The sequence below is a fragment of the Scyliorhinus torazame genome, chromosome 7 (genome assembly GCF_047496885.1).
Source record: "Scyliorhinus torazame isolate Kashiwa2021f chromosome 7, sScyTor2.1, whole genome shotgun sequence".
In the NCBI taxonomy this organism is placed as follows: Eukaryota; Metazoa; Chordata; class Chondrichthyes; order Carcharhiniformes; family Scyliorhinidae; genus Scyliorhinus; species Scyliorhinus torazame.
The window spans coordinates 296,610,303-296,630,778 of NC_092713.1; the positions used below are offsets into that span (position 1 = coordinate 296,610,303).

Here is a 20,476-nt window from a genome sequence, read left to right on the forward strand (position 1 = left end):
CTTTCCACGTACTGGACCCAATTGTCAGTATCGGAGTCAAAGGTTTCAAACTTCCCGATGAGCGTCATTGATTTGTCTGCAGTGGAGGTCTCCAAACCCCGTGGAGTTCAGCCAGAGGCGCAGTTCCTGTGGTTACGGTAGCTCCACATGATCCTCGTCACCAATTTTGTGACCGAAGGTAAGGACTCCACACGTAGCCAGACAGACGGGATACAACTAGGTTTATTCTATTACTCAATACAATACTCTCTCACTAAGTCTCCTCGTCACCTGGGGACCTCATACTCCAAGGTGCAAGAGAGGAATCTAGTACAATGCAGGTGCGAGCCGCTTTAGGTTGTAGTAGCCTGATAGTTCTTTTTTTAATTCCATGGGTTCAATGGGCTGGATGCCTATCCTCTTTGCATACATTACCTATGATTCTACGCTGCCACAGGGTACCAACATGGCCCTGGTGCCGTAAATGATTTTTGTTTCTTTAAGTACACCCTTTTCTGAATTGTTCAAAATAAATTGCCTTTCAAGCTCTTTTGAGTAGATCTGGGGCACAATTCAGTGGCAAGTTAGAGTCCGCTGAACGACGTGTTTCGCGAATATTTTTCAGTGGCTGCAGTGCTGAGAAACACCCAGCAATCCAACGACACTTTGTTGTTTTGTTTGGCCTTGGGCAGATTCTCTCCGCTGATGCCACCCTTAGAGTGATTTCCTGCTGGAGAGCTGAAACTGGCCAGTAGGAAAGACCCCTTGCAGATTGGAGTCACATTTTGTACGTTTACTCCGATCTTCCCCCCCCCCCCCCTTCCAGGCTCCCCTGCTCGTTAGGCCGACCTCAAAACCACAACCTTGGCGAGGTCCCCGGGAACCTTCCCTCGGGCACTGCCTGCGTGTCACTGTCAGTGAGCCAGGCTGGCAGTACTAAGGTTCCCATATGCCAGGAGGAGTGTCGGCGCCACCCTGCCCTCTCCCTGACCACCCAGGGGTCTTCAAAGGACTGGGAGACCTCCCCAGGTGACTTTATGACTGGTCCACGTTTGTGTGGACCAGTACTAAATGGCACCCTGGTGAGATCTTCCAGGCATGGCTGGTGAGTCCGGGGCACCGGGAGTTTAACTGAACCATAAGCCTTATTTTCATATATTGATCTGGATCACACCTAGCGAAGGTGAGATCCAGGTATTGCCGGTGGGGCGAGTTGCGTGACTTACGCTCAGCCCAGTGCCTGGCACGGAGCCCGATTTGGGGCTAGCGCGTGAGTCGCCCGTTGCACCTGGAACTGCGTCGGGTGCAACAGGGTCACTGAATCGCGCCCCTGCCATTTTCCTCCACCTTGTGGAGACTCACAATGATGCATTCAATTGACATATGTGACATTTTTCTCATTTCCAGCAATTATCTATATTTGCATGCAGTATATTCCTATAGAAGGGCATCTTTTGAAATACAATGGCTCATTCACAAATTTAAATTATATTTTTGTGATGTGAAGTAAACAGTTATGCCAATTTAATGTGTTAAAGATGCAGGCAAATTACAACATTTACTCTCAATAATATTGTGCATCAGCCAAACATTATAGTCAAAATAGGCCCTTAGAACAAAACACATCCGAGAAATGAATATTTGGTGTGATTTTGCCACCCCATTGTGCCCGGCACCGATCTCGTTGCACAGGGTGCTTCGCGAGAGAAGCATAATCGGGCTTTGCGCCGGGCGCAAAACTGTATTAGTGTCACCCGACCCGCATTTTTGGTGCGATCTGGATCACACCTGATAACCATATGGCCTATTTGAGACTGCATTGTCCGGGTGCCCGGGAGTAACTGGTCGTATTGGTGATGTCTCACCCAGGCACCAATTAATACTGGTCTCCACAAGTGGCGAGCAGGCGTGATGGCTGTTCTTGGGGTCTCGGAGGACGTTGGAGCCCCTCGGATGGTCAGGGCAGGGCAGGGCACTCCACTGGCACTACCCAGGCACCTTGGATTCCAGGCTGGCAGTGCCAAGTTTGCACTGCCAAAGTTCAGGGCCTGAGGGGGGCCATGTCCATGAAAGGGGGCTGAAGGGGGTGGCTTTGTCCATGGGTGGGGCATGTGGGGGACTCTCAAGTTCACTTAGAGATCGGGGTCTCCTTACAAAAGGGCACCGGGATCTCTAAGAAGCCGGTCTCGCCGGCAAGTTCAGCTCCCACTGCTGAAAAAATTTGGAGTGTGGGCAGGACCGGGAGTTATTTTCTGGGTGAATCGCGTCATTCATCTTGTACATTTTCATTGAATTACATAAAACTGAATGATTATTTCCTTATGTTTGAAAAATCAAGAAACTAAGAACACAAAAGGAGATGAACTAAAAAGACAATAACTGAATGGTTTGGGGAAAACCGACCTGATGAGCAATGGGCAGATATGTTCAGTTGTGCGAACATTAGTGGCAACAGTATGAAGGAAATGACGAAAAAAGATAATATCTTGATGTAGATATCTGGAAATTGTTGGTATTTGTTTGACAAATATCTTGATTGTAAATATTTGACGCAGCATCTCTTTCATCGACTTTTAAAATACTTGGGGGTCTGTGGTCGAAGAATTCCTAGATTGTTTAATGCAGATCATCATTTGGTATTTCCCATAGTCTTCCATTAAGGTGATTCATTTCTGGGGTGCATCACATAAAAAGGATAGCCAACATGAGAAATCAGCACAACAACTGTAGCAAGGAACAGAAACCAGAGCTTCTCCAGCACCTCGAAGCAAAATGTTCATCATTTACCTATTTCTGTTCGGCTGCTGTGTGACTGCACTTGACGCATGCCGTTTGAACACACTTAAAGAAATTCAGGACAATAGTAAAAGGCTGAAGTTAACTGTGAGTTCAATTTCTGTTTTCTATAATTAATAATATATTATACGTAATTAAACAAATTTTGCACAGGGTCCCTTAGAGCTTTAGTGTCTTTGTAGAACCAAATGTAAGCATGGATACACGGTTTATATAATGCCAACAAGATTTGTTAAAGTTGCAATTTGCCATCTATCTCGTTTACAAATTCGAACTGTAGTTCTATTTTGTTTCTATAGCATTTGGGAACTCTGACAACACCAGATCTTAATGGGGTATGTATTTTCATTTTTCATATCTTTATCACTAGTTTGGATTTAACAATTATTTTTAGATATTTTCAAACCTTTCAAAGTGATCGGGAATATCAGTCTGCATTTACACTTTGCAAAGTTATTTTGAGATAATATTAATAATTGTTAAGGAGAAGGTATCAACTTCTCAGGTTACATTCAGTTTTAACAAATTAATTTATAGTTTTAGAAATGTTTTAGCTCCCAATTTCAAAGCCATATTGACTTGCAAGCCACATTACCTTGACTATGTCGCCTGCATGGAATTGCTCCTTCTAACTCCCAGGAACTTGTGGGGAATACCACCAGCTCACAACTGTAAGCCCTCACCCCCAATCTGATGTCCTATCCTGAAAGATCAAGCTGCTGAAATCAATCCAATGGGCAATGGACAAACTGTCTCTGGAGCCCCAACAACACACCTGTAGCCCCTCCAAGTTATTGAAGGATCTATTTTCAGTTGGGTCTCCCATGTTGGGGGCATGTGCTGCATGCACAACCAATTTCTACCGCTAAGTAGAATACTTAACGGACTGCTCTGGGTCATGGTCCGTGTGGAGTTTGCACGTTCTCCCTGTGTTTGCATGGGTTTTGCCCCCACAACCCAAAGATGTGCAGGGTAGGTGGATTGGCCATGCTAAATTGCCCCTTAATTGGAAAAAAATAATTGGGTACTCTAAATTGAAAAAAATAAAATTTAATGGACTGGATTCTCCGCTGTCAGGGTTCTCCATTGCGCCGGCAGTGCACGCATGCCCAAGGATTTCCCAACGGCGTGGGGCTGCCCATAATGGAAAACTCCATTGGTCACCTGGCATTATGAAGAATCCCACCACCGGAGGGGGTGCGCCACACCAGAATACTGGTGAGGCAGGACGGAGAATCCTGCTCAATATATTTTGCAGCAAAAACATCTCTTATCTTAAAAAGAGCAAGATGTAAAGAAAATAAGAGCACTCTAAAGAAATGTGGAAACAGGGTCCATTAAGTTTGAATTGAAAGAAAAATCATTCTTGGGATGTGGGCATCGCTGGCTGGGCCAGCATTTGTTGCCCATTCCTAACTGTCCTTGAATTGAGTGGCTCGCTAAGCCATTTCAGAGGGCGAAAGTTATGAGTCAACCGCATCGCTATGTGCGTCTGGAGTCACAAGTAGGCCATACATGGTAAGGACAGCAGATTTACTTCCCTGAAGAACATAAGTGAACCAGATGGTTTTTTATTACAATTGACAATGGTTTCATGGTCATCATCAGACCTTTAATTCCAGATTTTTATTGAATTCAAATTTCACTATCTGCCATGGTGTGATTCGAACCCAGGACCCCAGACGATTATTCTGGGTCGCTGGATTGCTAGTCCAGTGACAATTTCACTGTGCCACAGCTTCCCCAAATCAGAATCAGAAAAAAAAGCCAAAAGCAGTTTTAAACCAACATTAGCTCATCGCACCCATCGCGTAGTTAATTTTAATGGAATATTATGTCTCAATAATTAATGAGTAATATCTGGTATATTCATTTAGGATATAAACTGTATTCAACATGCAATAGAGATCTTCTCTCAAGGACTGAGCTCAGTGGACAGTAAAGATAAACACCTGATAAGAATAACTTCAAACTTAAACAGCCTGAAGAGCAGCGACGAGGTAATTGTGTTTTGAGTTTATTTATTTAATACATAATTGGTCAGAAATTTCTCCATGCCTTATATTTATCTTATTGAATGTTTTGGGTGTGTTGATGGAGCAGGTGCACTACATGGAGACATTTTTAACCAACATACTCTTTGGCATTCCATTGATCCAATAGTGGAAAAGCATTCCTTGATATCCCTCCAACAAAATCCCAGAGGCAGGATTTTCGAGTCACGCCCACCCCAAGAGCAGAAATTATCATCCAATGTCAATGAATCTTTAAATGTTCCATTAAATTTTCCTTCCTGCAGCGACGATTCCTGCTGCAGGAGAGACTGGAATATTTACCCTCTCGTTCTATCCCAGTACTGCACTGAGTTTGCTGATGCCAACTAGAGCAGTAGTTCTAATGGGACAATCCCTGGAATAGAAAGTGTGGAAAATATGCCAGAGATCCCATTCCTGACCACTTTCCCATGCTGGTATCTACATGTATCAATATGTGACTGAGAATCGGAAGGAAAACATCAAAGAATAACCAAAATATTAATATGGGCTGAAAAATTAGAGTACGTGAGAAAGCTAGCTAGAAATATAAAGATAGATAATTACAGTTTCTATAAATATTTTAAAAAGAAAAGAAGCAACAAAGTGATGTTGGTCCAATAGAAAGTGAGTCTGGGGAGTTAGTGATGGAACAAAAAGAGATAGCTGATGAATTGAACAGCTGTATTGTATTGGTCTTCGCTATTGAGTATATCAAGGCTATTGGCCAAGTTATGGCAAATGGGATTAGGTAGGTAGGTCAGATGTCTTTCATTTGTCATTGCAGACTCAATGGCCTCTTCTGCACTGTATTATTCTGTGATTGTGTGATCCAAATAACATCCAGCAATAGTTGGAAATCAGGAATTGGAGGAGAGAAACTCAAGAAAATGACAATCACCAGAAAAGTGCTCCTGAGCAAATCGATGGAACTGACAGATCCCTGGGTCCTGATGGATTTCATCCTAGGGTCTTAAAGAAAGTGGCTCGTGAAATACTGATGTGTTGTTTTGATTCACTATCTCGTGGACCCCGATAAAGGTCGGAGGACACTTAACAAAGTGCTATTCATTTGATAAATAAAAATGGCCAGTCAGGAACCGACTTGAGAAGACCCAGTAGAGTACTACTGGAGTTATGGATATAGTTAACTTTGTTAACTAAAATAAGTTTTGTTTCTTTGACTACTTGGTGTGGACTCCTTCTGTTGCACGTTACAAAAGTTTTAATTTTACAAAATTCACGAGGGAACATGTTGCTATCCAATGAATGAGATGTTGATTCAAATACCCTTTTCTAAACATGTTTTCAGGTTACTGAATCTAACTGTTCATCCACGGATCATGGACTAGATGAATTCCTGGATGCATTTAACCGTTTTGTAGCATGGCAGATCAGCACCAGCTGCCCAAAGAAAAGAAAAAGGCATCTGAGGAGCCTGCGAAGGGACAACCTGCTTCGTGACCATGCCTAATATCCTCCTGAATTGGACAGCAGTAGTTTCATAATTCTAGTACAAAGGTTATATTAGTATTTCACAATTTTTAAATCATATTTTGAAATTATGGATGATGTCCAAAGAACACTTTGGTTTGTGTGGACATTTTGATGTGCATAATATATGATTCGTGAATGTCTTGGTATTGTATTGAATTTAACTTATATCTGTATTACTTGGTCAATGAAAGGATCAAGGATACAGCATCATTGACAATGTACCTTTTTAGAATTATCCACCATACTCTGGCTAAATTAAACACTTAAACCCCATGGCTCCACAACTGTAGAGCCAGAAGAGTCCAAAGATGTGCAGGTTATGTGGATTGGCATGATGAATGTGTGGGGTTATGAGGACAGGACAGGGGAGTGGGCTTTTGGAGTGCTGGTGCAGACTGGCTGGGCTGAATGACTTCCTTCTGCACTGTGTGGCTTCTATGGAAGAGGGCAGAGAGTGGGTATGTCACCTGACAGATTGGGGTAGAATCTGGGTTTCTGTCTCAGTTTCCTTCCTCTGTAAATTCTTTTTTGTGAGGGGCAGCAGGTGGCTACCCTGGAATGAGTTCCAATCAGAGCCTTGTATAGGCGCAAGAAATTTAGCAGATTAAAAAAATGGCCACGAGGGATAATTTAGCTTGCAAACTGTGGATACTTGCACGCTAGAACCATAGAATTCTTACAGTGTAGAAAGAGGCCACTCGGCCCATCGAGTCTGCACTGACCGTCTGAAACAGCACCCTACCGAGGCACACTCCCTATCCCTGTAACCCCATAACCCCACATAACCTGTACATATTTGTCCACACTAAGGGGCAATTCAGCATGGCCAATCCACCTAACCTACACATCTTCGGACTGTGGGAGGAAACCGGGGCACTGGGAGGAAACCCACGCAGACAGTGGGAGAAAGTACAAACACCCGAGGTTGGAACTGAACCCGGACCCCTGGTGCTGTGAAGAAGCAGCGCTAACCACTGTGCCAATGTGCTGTCCTAACTACTCCATTGTGGAGGATTTGGCAATTTATGCTGCTTCTCTTGGCATTCCAGACTTGGAAGTACCCTGATTGGTCCATCTTGATTATATCTACAACCCTTTCGCTGAAATTTTGAGACAGGTTTGCATCAATCTTTGTGGTCAGATGGGAGTTCTGCTCTCTGTGACCTCCACAGGTAGGGCAAAGAATCCTTCCTATTTAGGAGTGCAATCATCCGACTGTCTAAGTACTCAAAGTGTTTTTTAAAATATAAATTTAGAGCACCCAATTTTTTCTAATTAAGGGGCAATTTATCATGGCCAATTCACCTACCCTGCACATCTTTTTTGGGTTGTGGGGTGAGACCCACGCAGACACAGGGAGAATGTGCAAACTCCACATGGAATGTGACCCAGGGCCGATTTCGAACCCGGGTCCTCGGGCAGCGGGGCAGCAGTGCTAACCACATGCTTCCCCGTACACAAAGTGTTAATGTAACACCAATGATTTACGATTCAGGCTGAGGTCGAACCAACTTCATCCACACTTCAATATCCTTTTTGTAAGTACTGTGAGAATGCTTTGATTTAAAGACAAATGGGAGTTGGATTCAGGGATGAACATTCATCAGGATCAAAGCTGAGCTTTAGAATGCCAATATTGATGTTAAAAATTAAGTAGGCCCTCACCCTGAAGGATTCCAAAATAGATCAACATGATTCAATCAATTTAAATGCAAAGGAAAGATGGATAATTCTGAAATATTTTACCAAATAAACCAAGATAAAACTATTGGTAAATCAATACTTAAGAGAAAAAATGGAGAAGCATCTTTATCAGTGGAACAGACGGGAAATACACACTCCTCATAATTTATTTCTAACAATTAATATTTTTATATCAGATTTAATTATTTTTGCCTGTAATCTGTTGTGACACTAACTTTAAAGCAACGTTTACATTTTTATGATATTAATGTCAAAATGAAATGAGCAAAAATAAACTTAAAAACATTAGCCTAAGAATAACTGACACAACATTAATTCATCTTGACTGTGCGATTGTCTTGCAGAGAAAAATATCATTGACACCAGAATTTGTGAAAGTGCAGAACGATTTGATATAAACACTGCGAAAATTATGAATGAGTATTATTAATTTATTGATGTACAGCATATCGCGTCATATCACAGGAAATGACAGACTGAGATGACTGTACAATAAAAGGAAGCATTGATGTTATTACTATAAAATATTATTTATTAATACTGTTTTGCAATTATTTCTGATATTTATCATGATAGAAAATAAATTATTTCTCACCAAAATCAATTGTGTCTTTGTCAGAAGCTTATTATCGGTAAAGTTATCTATTGTTCGTTTTGTTATAATCTCAGTCGAGACCAATAACTTACAAAAAAGCAGTCAGATATCCATTCATTAAATGAAAAGGCCACCTAACAGGAGTTCATGTTGGGCAATAAACAAAGACATAACTGATGCGTGTAAAAATAGTACAGCAGTTATCATGGAGGATTTTAATCTACATGTCGATTGGTTTAACCAGGTCGGTCAAGGCAACTTTGAGGAGGAGTTTTTACAATGTATCCACGATAGTTTCCTAGAACAGTATGTAATGGAACATATGAGGGAACAAGCGGTCCTAGATCTAGTGCTGTGTAATGAGACAGGATTAATGAATGATCTCATAGTTAGGGATCCTCTCCGAAGGAGCGATCACAATATGGTGGAATTTAAAATACAGATGGAGGGTGAGAAGGTAAAATCAAACACTAGTGTTTTGTGCAAAATAAAGGAGATTACAATGTGATGAGAGAAGAGCTGGCTAAGGTAGACTGGGAGCAAAGACTTTACGGTGAAACAGTTGAGGATCAGTGGAGAACCTTCCAAGTGATTTTTCACAGTACTCAGCAAATGTTTTTGTACCAACAAAAAGGAAGGACGGTAGAAAGAAGGAAATTCGACCATGGATATCTAAGGAAATAAGGGAGAGTGTCAAATTGAAGGATAAAGCATACAAAGTGGCAAAGAGACTAGAGAATTGGGAAATCTTCAGGGGGCAACAGAAAGCTACTAAAAAAGCTATAAAGAGTAAGATAGATTATGAGAGCAAAGTTGCTCAGAATATAAAAGCAGATAGTAAAAATTTCTACAAATATATAAAACAAAAAGGAGTGGCTAAGGTGAATATTGGTCCTTTAGAGGATGAGAAGGGAGATTTAATAATGGGAAATGAGGAAATGGCTGAGGAACTGAACAGGTTTTTTGGGTGGGTCTTCACGGTGGAAGACACAAATAACATGCCAGTGACTGATGGAAATGAGGCTATGATAGGTGAGGACCTTGAGACGATTGTTATCACTAAGGAGGTAGTGATGGGCAAGCTAATGGGTCTAAAGATAGACAAGTCTCCTGGCCCTGATGGAATGCAACCCAGATTGCTAAAAGAGATGGCGAGGGAAATTGCAAATGCATTAGTGATAATTTACCAAAATTCTCTAGACTCTGGGCTGGTGCTGGCAGATTGGAAATTCTCAAACGTGACGCCACTGTTTAAAAAAGGAAGTAGGCAGAAAGCGGGTAATTATAGGCCAGTTAGCTTAACTTCAGTAGTAGGTAAGATGCTGTAATCTATATCAAGGAAGAAATACCAAGGCAACTGGATGGAAATTGTCCCATTGGACAGACGCAGCACGGGTTCATAAAGGGCAGGTTGTGCATAACTAATTTAGTGGAATTTTCTGAGGACTTTACCATTGCGGTAGATAACGGGGAGCCAATGGATATGGTACATCTGGATTTCCAGAAAGCCTTTGACAAGGTGCCACACAAAAGGTGCTGCATAAGATAAAGATGCATGGCATTAAGGGTAAAGTAGTAGCATGGAAAGAGGATTGGTTACTTAATAGAAAGCAAAGAGTGGGGATTAATGGGTGTTTCTCTGGTTGGCAATCAGTAGCTAGTGGTGTCCCTCAGGGATCAGTGTTGGGCCCACAATTGTTCACAATTTACATAGATGATTTGGAGTTGGGGACCAAGTGCAATGTGTCCAAGTTTGCAGACGACACTAAGATGAGTGGTAAAGCAATAAGTGCAGAAGATGCTGGAAGTCTGCAAAGGGATTTGGATAGTTTAAGTGAATGGGATAGGAATTGGCAGATGGAATACAATGTTGACAAATGTGAGGTTATCCATTTTGGTAGGGATAACAGCAAAAGGGATTATTATTTAAATTATAAAATATTAAAACATGCTGCTGTGCAGAGGGACCTCGGAGTCCTAGTGCATGAGTAGAAAAAAGTTTTGCAGGTGCAACAGGTGAATAAGAAGGTGAATGGAGTTTTGTCTTTCATTGCTAGGGGGATAGAATTTAAGACTAGGGAGGTTATTCTGCAACTGTATAAGGTGTTAGTGAGGCCACACCTGGAGCATTGTGTCCAGTTTTGGTCTCCTTACCTGAGAAAGGACGTAGTGGCTCTGGAGGGTCTGCAGAGGACTTTCACTAGGTTAATCCCAGAGTTGAGGGGGTTGGATTACGAGGAGAGGTTGAGTAGACTGGGACTGTACTAGTTGGAATTTAGAAGGGGGTCTTATAGAAACATATAAAATTATGAAGGGAATAGATAGGATAGATGCAGGCAGGTTGTTTCCACTGGGGGGTGAAAGCAGGACTAGGGGGCACAGCATCAAAATAAGGGGAAGTAGGTTTCGGACTGAGTTTAGGCGGAACGTCTTCACCCAAAGGGTTGTGAATCTGTGGTATTTCCTGCCCAGTGAAGCAGTTGAGGCTCCTTCATTAAATGTTTTCAAGATGAAGATAGATAGTTTATTGAAGAATAAAGGAATAAAGGGTTATGGTGTTCGGGCTGGAAAGTGGAGCTGAGTCCACAAAAGATCAGCCATGATCTCATTGAATGGTGGAGCAGGCTCGAAGGGCTAGATGGCCTATTCCTGTTCCTAGTTCTTATGTTCTTATGTAAAGGCAAAGAATTTTTACTGTAAAAGAAAACAAACATTCTCTATGAACACTCCTCACAATCACTTACACTTTAAACTAAAATTCCATTTTACTTTTGATTTCATCCAAGAATTCTTTTTACTATAGTTTCTTTAGTGTCCATTGAGGAAATTGGGCCTGAATTCTCTTGAGTTTGGAGGAATGAAAGGTGACCGTATTGAGACATCCAAAATTCTTACAGGGCTTAAGAGGATAGATGCAACCCCTGGCTGGGGTTCCAAGAATCAGGGGAAATCCGGGAGCGTGCCGAAGTCCTCTTCGTCCTCTTATGGGGAAAGGGGGGTCTGGTGGGGTCAATGTTGGCGGGGCGTGGGAGGGGGGGGGGTGCATGGGGTGGGGGGTGGGGGGGGGGAGTGGGTTGGGGTGGAACCTGCCGGTGCCAGGTCCCTGAGTGAGACAGTATCTTGGCGGCCATCGGGGAACTCAACGTAGGCATATTGAGGGTTGGCGTGGAGCAGGTGAACCCTGTCCACCAAGGAGTCCGCCTTGTGGAGTCGGACGTGCCTACGGAGAAGGACCGGTCCTGGAGTTGCGAGCCAAGTCGGGAGCGACACCCCGGTTGTGGACTTCCTGGGGAAGGTAAAAACATGTTCATGGGGTGTGTTATTAGTGGCGGTGCACAATAATGACCAGATGGAGTGTAGAGCGTCAGGGAGGACCTCCTGCCAGCGAGAGGCTGGGAGGTTCCTGGACCGTAGGACCAGCTTGACGGCCCTCCAAACCGTCCCATTCTCCTGTTCTACTTGCCCGTTTCCCCGAGGGTTGTAGCTGGCCGTCCTGCTGGAGGCTGTACCCCTGCTGAGCAGGAACTGACACAGCTCATCGCTCATGAATGAGGATCCCCTGTCACTGTGGATGTAAGGGAGAAACTGAACAGAGCGAAGACGGTGTTGAGGGCTTTGATGACGGTGGCAGACGTCATATCGGGGCATGGGATGGCGAAGGGGAATCTGGAGTACTCATCACTGGGTACAACTGTGGCTTTATTACAGTCTGATGCGTGGCTTCCTGCTGCAGCTGGCGAAATTGCAGGGCAATGGAGGTCATGCATATTTATACAGTTCTTAGTTGGCGGAGCCAGCCGGCAGGGGCTACCGGTGAGCCTGTCGTGCAGGTCTTACCTTACATCCCCTAATACAGTGGTTCACCACAGAGACCACCATCAAGGTGTCACAGCCATCACCCGCACCCTCCACCAGCGCAGAGGCAGACGACATTAGTGGACAGGCTTCTGGGGCACAATCTGGTGAGCACCACACAGTTGCTGATGCGGATCAGGTGGAGGCAGGAACATCCACGGGAGACAGTTTTCGGAGGTCTGCTGGTTCCAAGCACTCAGCTGGGTCCAGTCAGACGACGAGCCTCTGGACAAGGTTCTACCAGAGCTGATGCAAATGATAGGCCACAGCTGTGACATTCAGGAGGGGTGTCAGCAACATTCCGGTGAGTGCAGGGCTGATTGGAGGAGTCCCAAAAGCTTCGGGGAGAAGAGATGGCATCGACAATGTATGGCACTGAGGCCAACACTGCTAGGGTGGCGACTGCAGTGGAAAGCCTGGAGCACGACGTCCGCATCTTGAGTGATTGCGCCCAAGGCATGGCTCAGTCTGTGCCGGCCAGAGCTGAGGGCTTCAACATCATGTCCCAGCCACTGAGGAACAAGTCCCATATGTAGGTGAACGTTGCCAAGGCACTGAGGGACATCACTGAAAGCATCAAACCATGTTGCAGGAATGGAGAACCGCCAGGACTGGCCGGGTTAAATGACTTAGAGGCCTCTGCCCCTCCATCCTATGGAGTCCCCCGGTGCCCTATTGGCACTGTCAGGGAGGCAGAAGAGCTGGAGGCCAATCCGATGCCTGCCAGAAGACGGCGGTCTTCAGTTCTTCCAAAATCACCTTTCCTGACACCGGCACATCTCAAGGGCAGCAGGCAGAATATGGTGGCATGGCAAGTTGGCCAGGGCCCTCCAGTTCCAGGTCCTGCAGAGGACTTCCAACAAGAGCATCAAAGGCAGAAAGCATCAGGCTGCCTCCATCTCTGATGTGCTTCCTGGGGACACAGCTAGATGTAGCAGTAGTCCATGAAAAATCAAGAAGATTGAGGACCACTGAGTGGGTACTGGGGTCGTATGGGGAGTGGGGGGCACTATCTGAAGCAAGGGGGAATGGAAACATAAAATGCTCACAATTAAATCATATTGCTCCTGACACATTTGAAACCTCTGTCATGTTAATCTTCACATCGGGTCTGCTAGCACCCCCACTCCCTGTTGGCCTCTGCTACCCTCCCCCCACCCCCTCCCCCACTCAACAGGCACAGTGGTCCAAGATCAAATACCATTATGAAGGCACTGTTTAGAGGATGGATGTGAGCGCACTGCCAGCAGAAAGACATGATGTGGAGATGCCGGCGTTGGACTGGGGTGAGCACAGTAAGAAGTCTTACAACACTAGGTTAAAGTCCAACAGGTTTATTTCGATGTCACTAGCTTTTGGAGCGCTGCTCCTTCCTCAGGTGAATGAAAGACAGGCGTCAGACATCGCAGAAACTGAGGAGCACCAGAGCTTTCCTCACAGCGAGTGATCATCACTCTCCTCCATTGACTGGCTGACAGCGCTGACACAGGTCCATCACCCTGGAATGATGTTACACAGATTCTTGGAGGGGGTAACAGGGTGGTCAGAGAGGGGGCAGTGTGATGGGGAGAGGAGGGGATGGGGAAGGAGGGAAATGGTGGGGAGGGAGGGTTGTGGGAAAGGAGAGAATTTGGGGAGGGAGGGACAATGACTTCAGTTGAACTGAACAGCCCCCTCCCATGATAATCTGGTGAGGATGAAAGCCTCCCTGGTCCTTCGGGTGGGTCGCCTCCACCTGTCCATCATCCGGATCCTCCTCCGGTTCCTCCCTCGACTCGTCCCTCAGCTCCTCCTGGTCCGCCTCCTCCTCAGGTGAGGCCACATGTCCCTCCTCCTCCTCCTCCTCCTCCAGCATATTGCCCCACTGCTGTGCCAGGTTGTGGAGGGCACAGCAGACCATCACAATGCGGAAGATCCTCTGGGAGGTGTCCTGCAGGGACATCATGGAGCTCCAGGCATCGGAACCACTGTTTTCAGCAGTCCAATGCACTGCTCAATGACAGCACGGGTGGCAACATGAGCCTCATTATAACTGTCATCCGCATTGGTCTCAGGCCTCCGCACCTGCATCATCAGCTATGACTTCAGCGGGTATCTCTTGTCCTCTAAGAGCTGACCCGTCATTCTGGGGTGGTCCTTGAAGACACCGGGGATCTCCAAGTGCCAAAGATGTAGCTGTCATGAATGCTCCATTGGGAACAGACACTCAGGGACATGATACGGAGGCGGTAGTCGCACACAATTTGAACATTCAGGGTTTGGAAGTCTTCCTCTTAACAAACAGCAGTTCCTGATGCCCTGGTGCCTGCAGGGAGACATGCATGCCATCGATTGCCCCCTGGATCCGGGGTATCTCTGCAATTATTGCAAATCCTGCAGTCTCGTATCTTGGTGGGCCTGGTCCAGCTCAAATATGATAAAATCTAATGCCCGGGCATAGAGGGCATCCATGACCTCCTGGATGCACCTGTGGCTGTAGAGTGTGAAATGCTGCACAAGTCCCTGCTCGAGCTCTGGACTGAACCACTGACATAAAAGTTGAAGGCTGTGGTGACCTCCAAGGCCACCGGGAGCGAGTGCCCTCCTCTTCTACGGGGTGCCAAGTCTGCGAGGATGCGGCACAGATGCCTCATTGTTTCCCTGCTGAGACGGAGTCTTCTGCGGCACATGCTGTCCATCATCTTATTATTATTTTTTATTTTTTTATAAATACCCAATTATTTCTTGTTCCAATTAAGGGGCAATTTAACATGGCCAATCCACCTACCCTGCACATCTTTAGACTGTGGGGGTGAGACCCATGCAGACACAGGGAGAATGTGCAAACTCTACTTGGACAGTGACCGGGGTCGGGATCAAACCCGGGTCCTTGGCACTCTGAGGCAGCAATGCTAACCACAGCGCCACCGTGCCACCCAAGTCCATCCTCTCATTAAGAGACCCACGATGGGACTTCTGGTGATGGGAATGTGCTGAGCAGTTGCACATCAGGTGGCTCTTCTCTGAAAGACAGGACAATAGGCGCTTTGAGAAGAATTTAGCCCACCAACTCGGACTAAAATTTCCCCTTACCCATAACAATACGAAATACAGCAAGGATGCCAGGGAGCAGGTGATGGATGGAAGACATTCCTCACCAGGGAACTGAAGGAGATGCGAGACCACATGAAGGCTGAAATAAAGGTGGCAGTCAAGGTGGCGGAGGCACTGGCCACCATGCAGTTGGCTCTCAACAATATGCGAAAGAGATTGGAGGCCCAGGGAAGCACGATAAAGGAGCTGGAGAAAGCCTCAACGGACCAGAGGCGACTGAATCATCGCTCTGGAGGCTGAAATAAGAGGTTGGTGGTGACCTATGAGACTGGGAAAGGGAAGGTGGAGAAACAAGAAATTCAGTCGAGATGGCAAAATATTAGAATAGTGGGCCTGCCAGAAGGAATCAAAGACAGGGACCCGACCGGCTACATGGCCCAAATGCTGGGGAACCTAGTGGAGAGAGACAGCTTCCCGAAGCCACCGGAGATCGGCAAGCCCCACAGATCGCACCGGCCAAAACACAAGGCGAGGGAGCAGCCGAGAGCGATGGTTGCTAAGCTGCACAGATACCAGGTCCGGGAAAGGATCCTTCGTTGGGCAAAACAAACAAAGGCCTGCAACTGGGAGGGGCACAGGGTCAGAGTCTGTCAGGACATTGGGGCAGGCCTGGCAAAACGCCGGGTGGAATTTAACAGGGTGGAGTCGGCCATGTACAGGAACAATATCAAATTCGGGATGCTGTACCCAGCCAGACGCTGGGTAACATTATTTCACTGCCCCTGCAGAGACGGACACATTTGTCCAAAAAACCCAACATAGCGGGCGTAGGAGGGGGTCAGACCGACCCCAGGAGGGGGGCCACCACACTAGCAGGAAAACCAGCGCCAGAGTGAGGGGCGGCCACGTCGCATCTCCCACCAGGGACAGAGTGCCTGGCAAAGGGGGGGGGGGGCACAACACCAAGGGGGGAAGACAGAGGGGTAAATAGGAGGGGGGTGGCTGCCCCGGGCAGGGGGGCAGCAAGAGGAGGGGGAAACACATCCCCAGGGGGAACAAAATGGCAGAGAGGAGAAGGCTCTAGATTAGCTTCAGTAGGTAATTCCTGGAAACGGGGATCAAACAGCCGTGTTGGGTGGTCCCGGGGCAAGGAGAAACCCCAGAGCACAGATACCCGGCCTCATGGTGGGAAAGGTGATCGTGGCCATTTTGCATGGCCCCCTAACAAAGGGAAACCCCGGAGAGCAGTGGTGCATCCACAAGGTATGTAGAGTGATCCGGCAGGAAGTGGGGGGACATAAATCCCCCATCAGGATAGTCACCTGGAACATCAGGGGACTTAATGGCCCAGTGAAAAGATCCAGAGCCTTCGCCCACCTGAAAAGTGTGAAAGCTGACGTACTCCTCCAAGTGGAATGGTACGTTATGGTCAACGGTGACCTTGGTGAACCTGCAATGCCCAACTGGGATGACACGGAATTTGTAAAGAAAATCATGGCGGAAATCACACACATAGAAACGCACTGGCTAATCACGGAGGGGCGGGCGGGAGGAGCGGTCTTCAACTGTGTACAGGACCCACTGACGGATAGGCCAAACCCTAAAACAGGGACGACAGGCATGGCTAGAGAACTAAGGACATTTATGGAGCAGATGGGGGCTGTGAACCCATGGAGGTTCATGCACCCAGATGAGAAGGAGTTCTCATTTTTTCGCAGGTACACAAGGTCTATACCTGTATTGACTTCTTTGTAGTGGGGAAATCGGTGCTTCCAGGGATAGTAAGAGCGGAATATTCCGTGTTCGTAAGCTTTGACCACGCTCCACACTACATGGATGTGGAGTTGGAAACAGGCTGTGCCCTGCGCCCCCCCATTAAGGCTAGACACGGCCCTCCTGGTCTTCTGCCAGAAAGCATCACAGGCCACAGACAAGTACATTACGAACAACTGGAACGGGGAGGTCTCACCCTTCACATTCTGGGAAGCGCTGAAGGAACATAGAACAGATAGTGCAGAAGGAGGCCATTCGGCCCATCAAGTCTGCACCGACCCACTTAAGCCCTCACTTCCACTCTATCCCCGTAACCCAATAACCCCCCCTAACCTTTTTGGTCACTAAGGGCAATTGATCATGGCCAATCCATCTAACCTGCACGTCTTTGGACTGTGGGAGGAAACCGGAGCATCAGGAGGAAACCCACGCAGACACAGGGAGAACGTGCAGACTCCACACAGACAGTGACCCAGTGGGGTATCGAACCTGGGACCCTGGCGCAGTGAAGCCACAGTGCTATCCACTTGTGCTGCCCACATAAACTTTTTTTAAAAAGTTCTTCCTCAGCTCCACGTATTGGAGGCAGTCTAGAGGATGTTCACCAGTTTCAGTTTGATCCCCTGTATGGAGGGATTTTCTGGAGAGGTTGAGTAGCTTGAGACTGAACCCATAAAACATAGAACATACAGTGCAGAAGTAGGCCATTCGGCCCATTGAGTCTGAACCGACCCACTTAAGCCCTCACTTCCACTCTATCCCTATAACCCCTCCTAACATATTTGGACACTAAGGGCAATTTAGCATGGCCAATGCACCTAACCTGCACGTCTTTAGACTGTGGGAGGAAACTAGAGCACCGGAGGAAACCCAGGCAGACACGGGGAGAATGTGCAGGCTCCGCGCAAACAGTGACCCAGCAGGGAAACGAACCTGGGACCCTGGCACTGTGGAGGCACAGTGCTAGCCACGTGTGCTACCGTGCTGCCCAGCCACGTGTGCTGCCCAGCCACGTGTGCTACCGTGCTGCCCTTGTGATAATAGGAGAAATTATCACCTATCAGGCATGCAGGGACAGGGAAGAGAGGGCGGCTAGGCAACAATTGATCTACTCTATTCTGGAGGTCGACAGAAGATACTCTGAAGCCCCAATTGTAGAGATTCTGGAGAAGAGGATAAAGCTACAAATGGACTTCCACCTACTATCCATCAGGAAAGCAGTGCACCAACTCCGCCAGCAAAGGGGGAACCTTCTACGAACATAGAGAAAAGGTTAGCCGCCTGCTGCTCACCAGCTGAGAAAGCAGGCCGCCACGAGGGAAATAGAATGACTGAAGGTATAGCAGAGGCAGACTGGTAACTGAACCAAAAAAGGTGAACAAAGCATTCGAGGTCTTCAACCAGGGGCTGTATACCTCCGACCCCCCGATGGGGACTTGGGGATTGAATGGTTCCCCGGTGGACAGAACATGCCAGTCGTAGGGGACGATAGGAGGCGGGGGATAGAAGCACCGCTAGAACTGGGAGAGGTCATGGAGAGCATGAGCTTCATCAGGCGGGGAAGGGGCTGGGACCTGACGGGTTCCTGGTGGACTCTGTAGCGGGTTCCATTCTTGCTTTACTCCACTACTGGGCCGATATCTGGGGTTTGTATATCTGTGTGTGTCTCTCTCCAGCTGGCACTGAAACTTCAGAGACCAGGGGATGCCGCACTGGGACACCTCCACGGGAGAGAGCACTGAATCAAGCCTGCCGTTTATCCCTAACCGGAAGCCTGAGGCTTATATCGCACAGATATCCAGACCCCCACCAATGCCCAGTTGATTCTCTCTCTTGCCGGTGGTAAAACACCTACCCGGTTCCTACTTCGCTGGAGTAGCTTTCCCAAGAGAGAGAATAGGACACTGCTATTTATCGCCTAACCAGCAGCCTGTCCTGAGTGAACGGGTTTGAATCGTTCCAAGATTACCCTAGGTTCTCGACCCCGGAATTAGGGTGAGGAGTATTTTAAATGTGACTTGGTCAGAGATCGCTGGTGAGAGATCGAAGAATTGAAACGGACTCCAATTACAAACAAATCGAGGTTTATTGAAAAACCCAGGTCAAAATCACCAAAACAGAAGAAAATACAATAAAACCCTTAAACTCTACCAAAACTATGTCTATCAAGAAATTGCTATGACGGACACAACGTAAAAGCTTACTGTTACAGTTTCTTAGCAATGTTTCAAAACAATTAATAAACAAGTCAAACCCCCTTTCCCCAGATTCTCAACACCTATGAATCTCTCAGGAAACTTCGCAAGCTGCTTGAGGTACTCACAGTTTAAAAGGTCCGATTTCTCAGCAGACTGTAGACACAAAAACGGCAGGAGCGTAGAATCAGGAGCATTTAGAACTGAACTGTTAGCTCAATTGAACTTGAGTTACTTAGCTGAACTGCTGAACTTGAGTCACTGGAACCACTTGATTGAACTGCCCCATCGCTGTCCTGCCCCTTACTTTATAATATGATTTCAAAGCTCCCGCAGTCTACGCCTACTCTCCAACAGGCAAAGTTCCTATGACAAAAGCCACTATCTCTTTATCTGCAAGATAAAAGGACTTCTTAACAGCCGTTCCTTGTTTCTCCGGAGATTCTGAACTTACTTCCCCATCATGGTAATGGGTATCTCCTTACCCTGAGATAAGGCCGTTAGCACCTGTATTGAAGTCCATTTTCTGTGCTCTGACCTCCTGCTGGTTGAGTCTGGTGACATCATTCACCCCATTGTTCTGTTGGTTGAACTAATCAGTGGCTGTCTGGCATCGTGCAGTTTGTCAATTCAAAGGCTGGGGTTTCTCACACACACACACCCACCCACCGGCATGCTGAGCCTACTGGGAGATTTGGTCAGGTTTTGCAGCCAAACGTGGCCAACTTTCACAGTTCCTTGATTTCAATCCTCTCCCAGCTCAGAGAAAAGCCTGAGTTGCCCGAAAAACTTACACGGTCAACAATAAGAAAGATTTGAAAATCAACAATGTAACATTCCATATATCACACTAACCATTAAACAACAAGGCAATGCCACAATTCCGTATTGGTACCTTTACAAAGCTATATGAGCTCATTTTCGCAAAAAAACAAACACACGAGGCCGGATTCTCCGTTTCAGAGACTAGCGGCGCAGAGAGACTAGTTCACGCTGGCGGGATACTCCGGTCCCAC

At 46.7% G+C, this 20,476-nt stretch overlaps 1 long non-coding RNA gene across 1 annotated transcript in view; it reads right to left on the bottom strand.

The window, feature by feature from the left end:
• The window catches only part of LOC140427488 (uncharacterized), a 78,653-nt gene extending 58,693 nt beyond the window's left edge, over nt 1–19,960 (bottom strand). The window contains exons 1-2 of the long non-coding RNA XR_011948518.1: nt 19,589–19,960; nt 2,383–2,651 (exon numbers count right to left, since the gene is read on the bottom strand). This is a non-coding gene — a long non-coding RNA (uncharacterized lncRNA). The remainder of the gene's footprint in view (nt 1–2,382; nt 2,652–19,588) is intronic.
• Nucleotides 19,961–20,476: the final 516 nt, after the last annotated feature.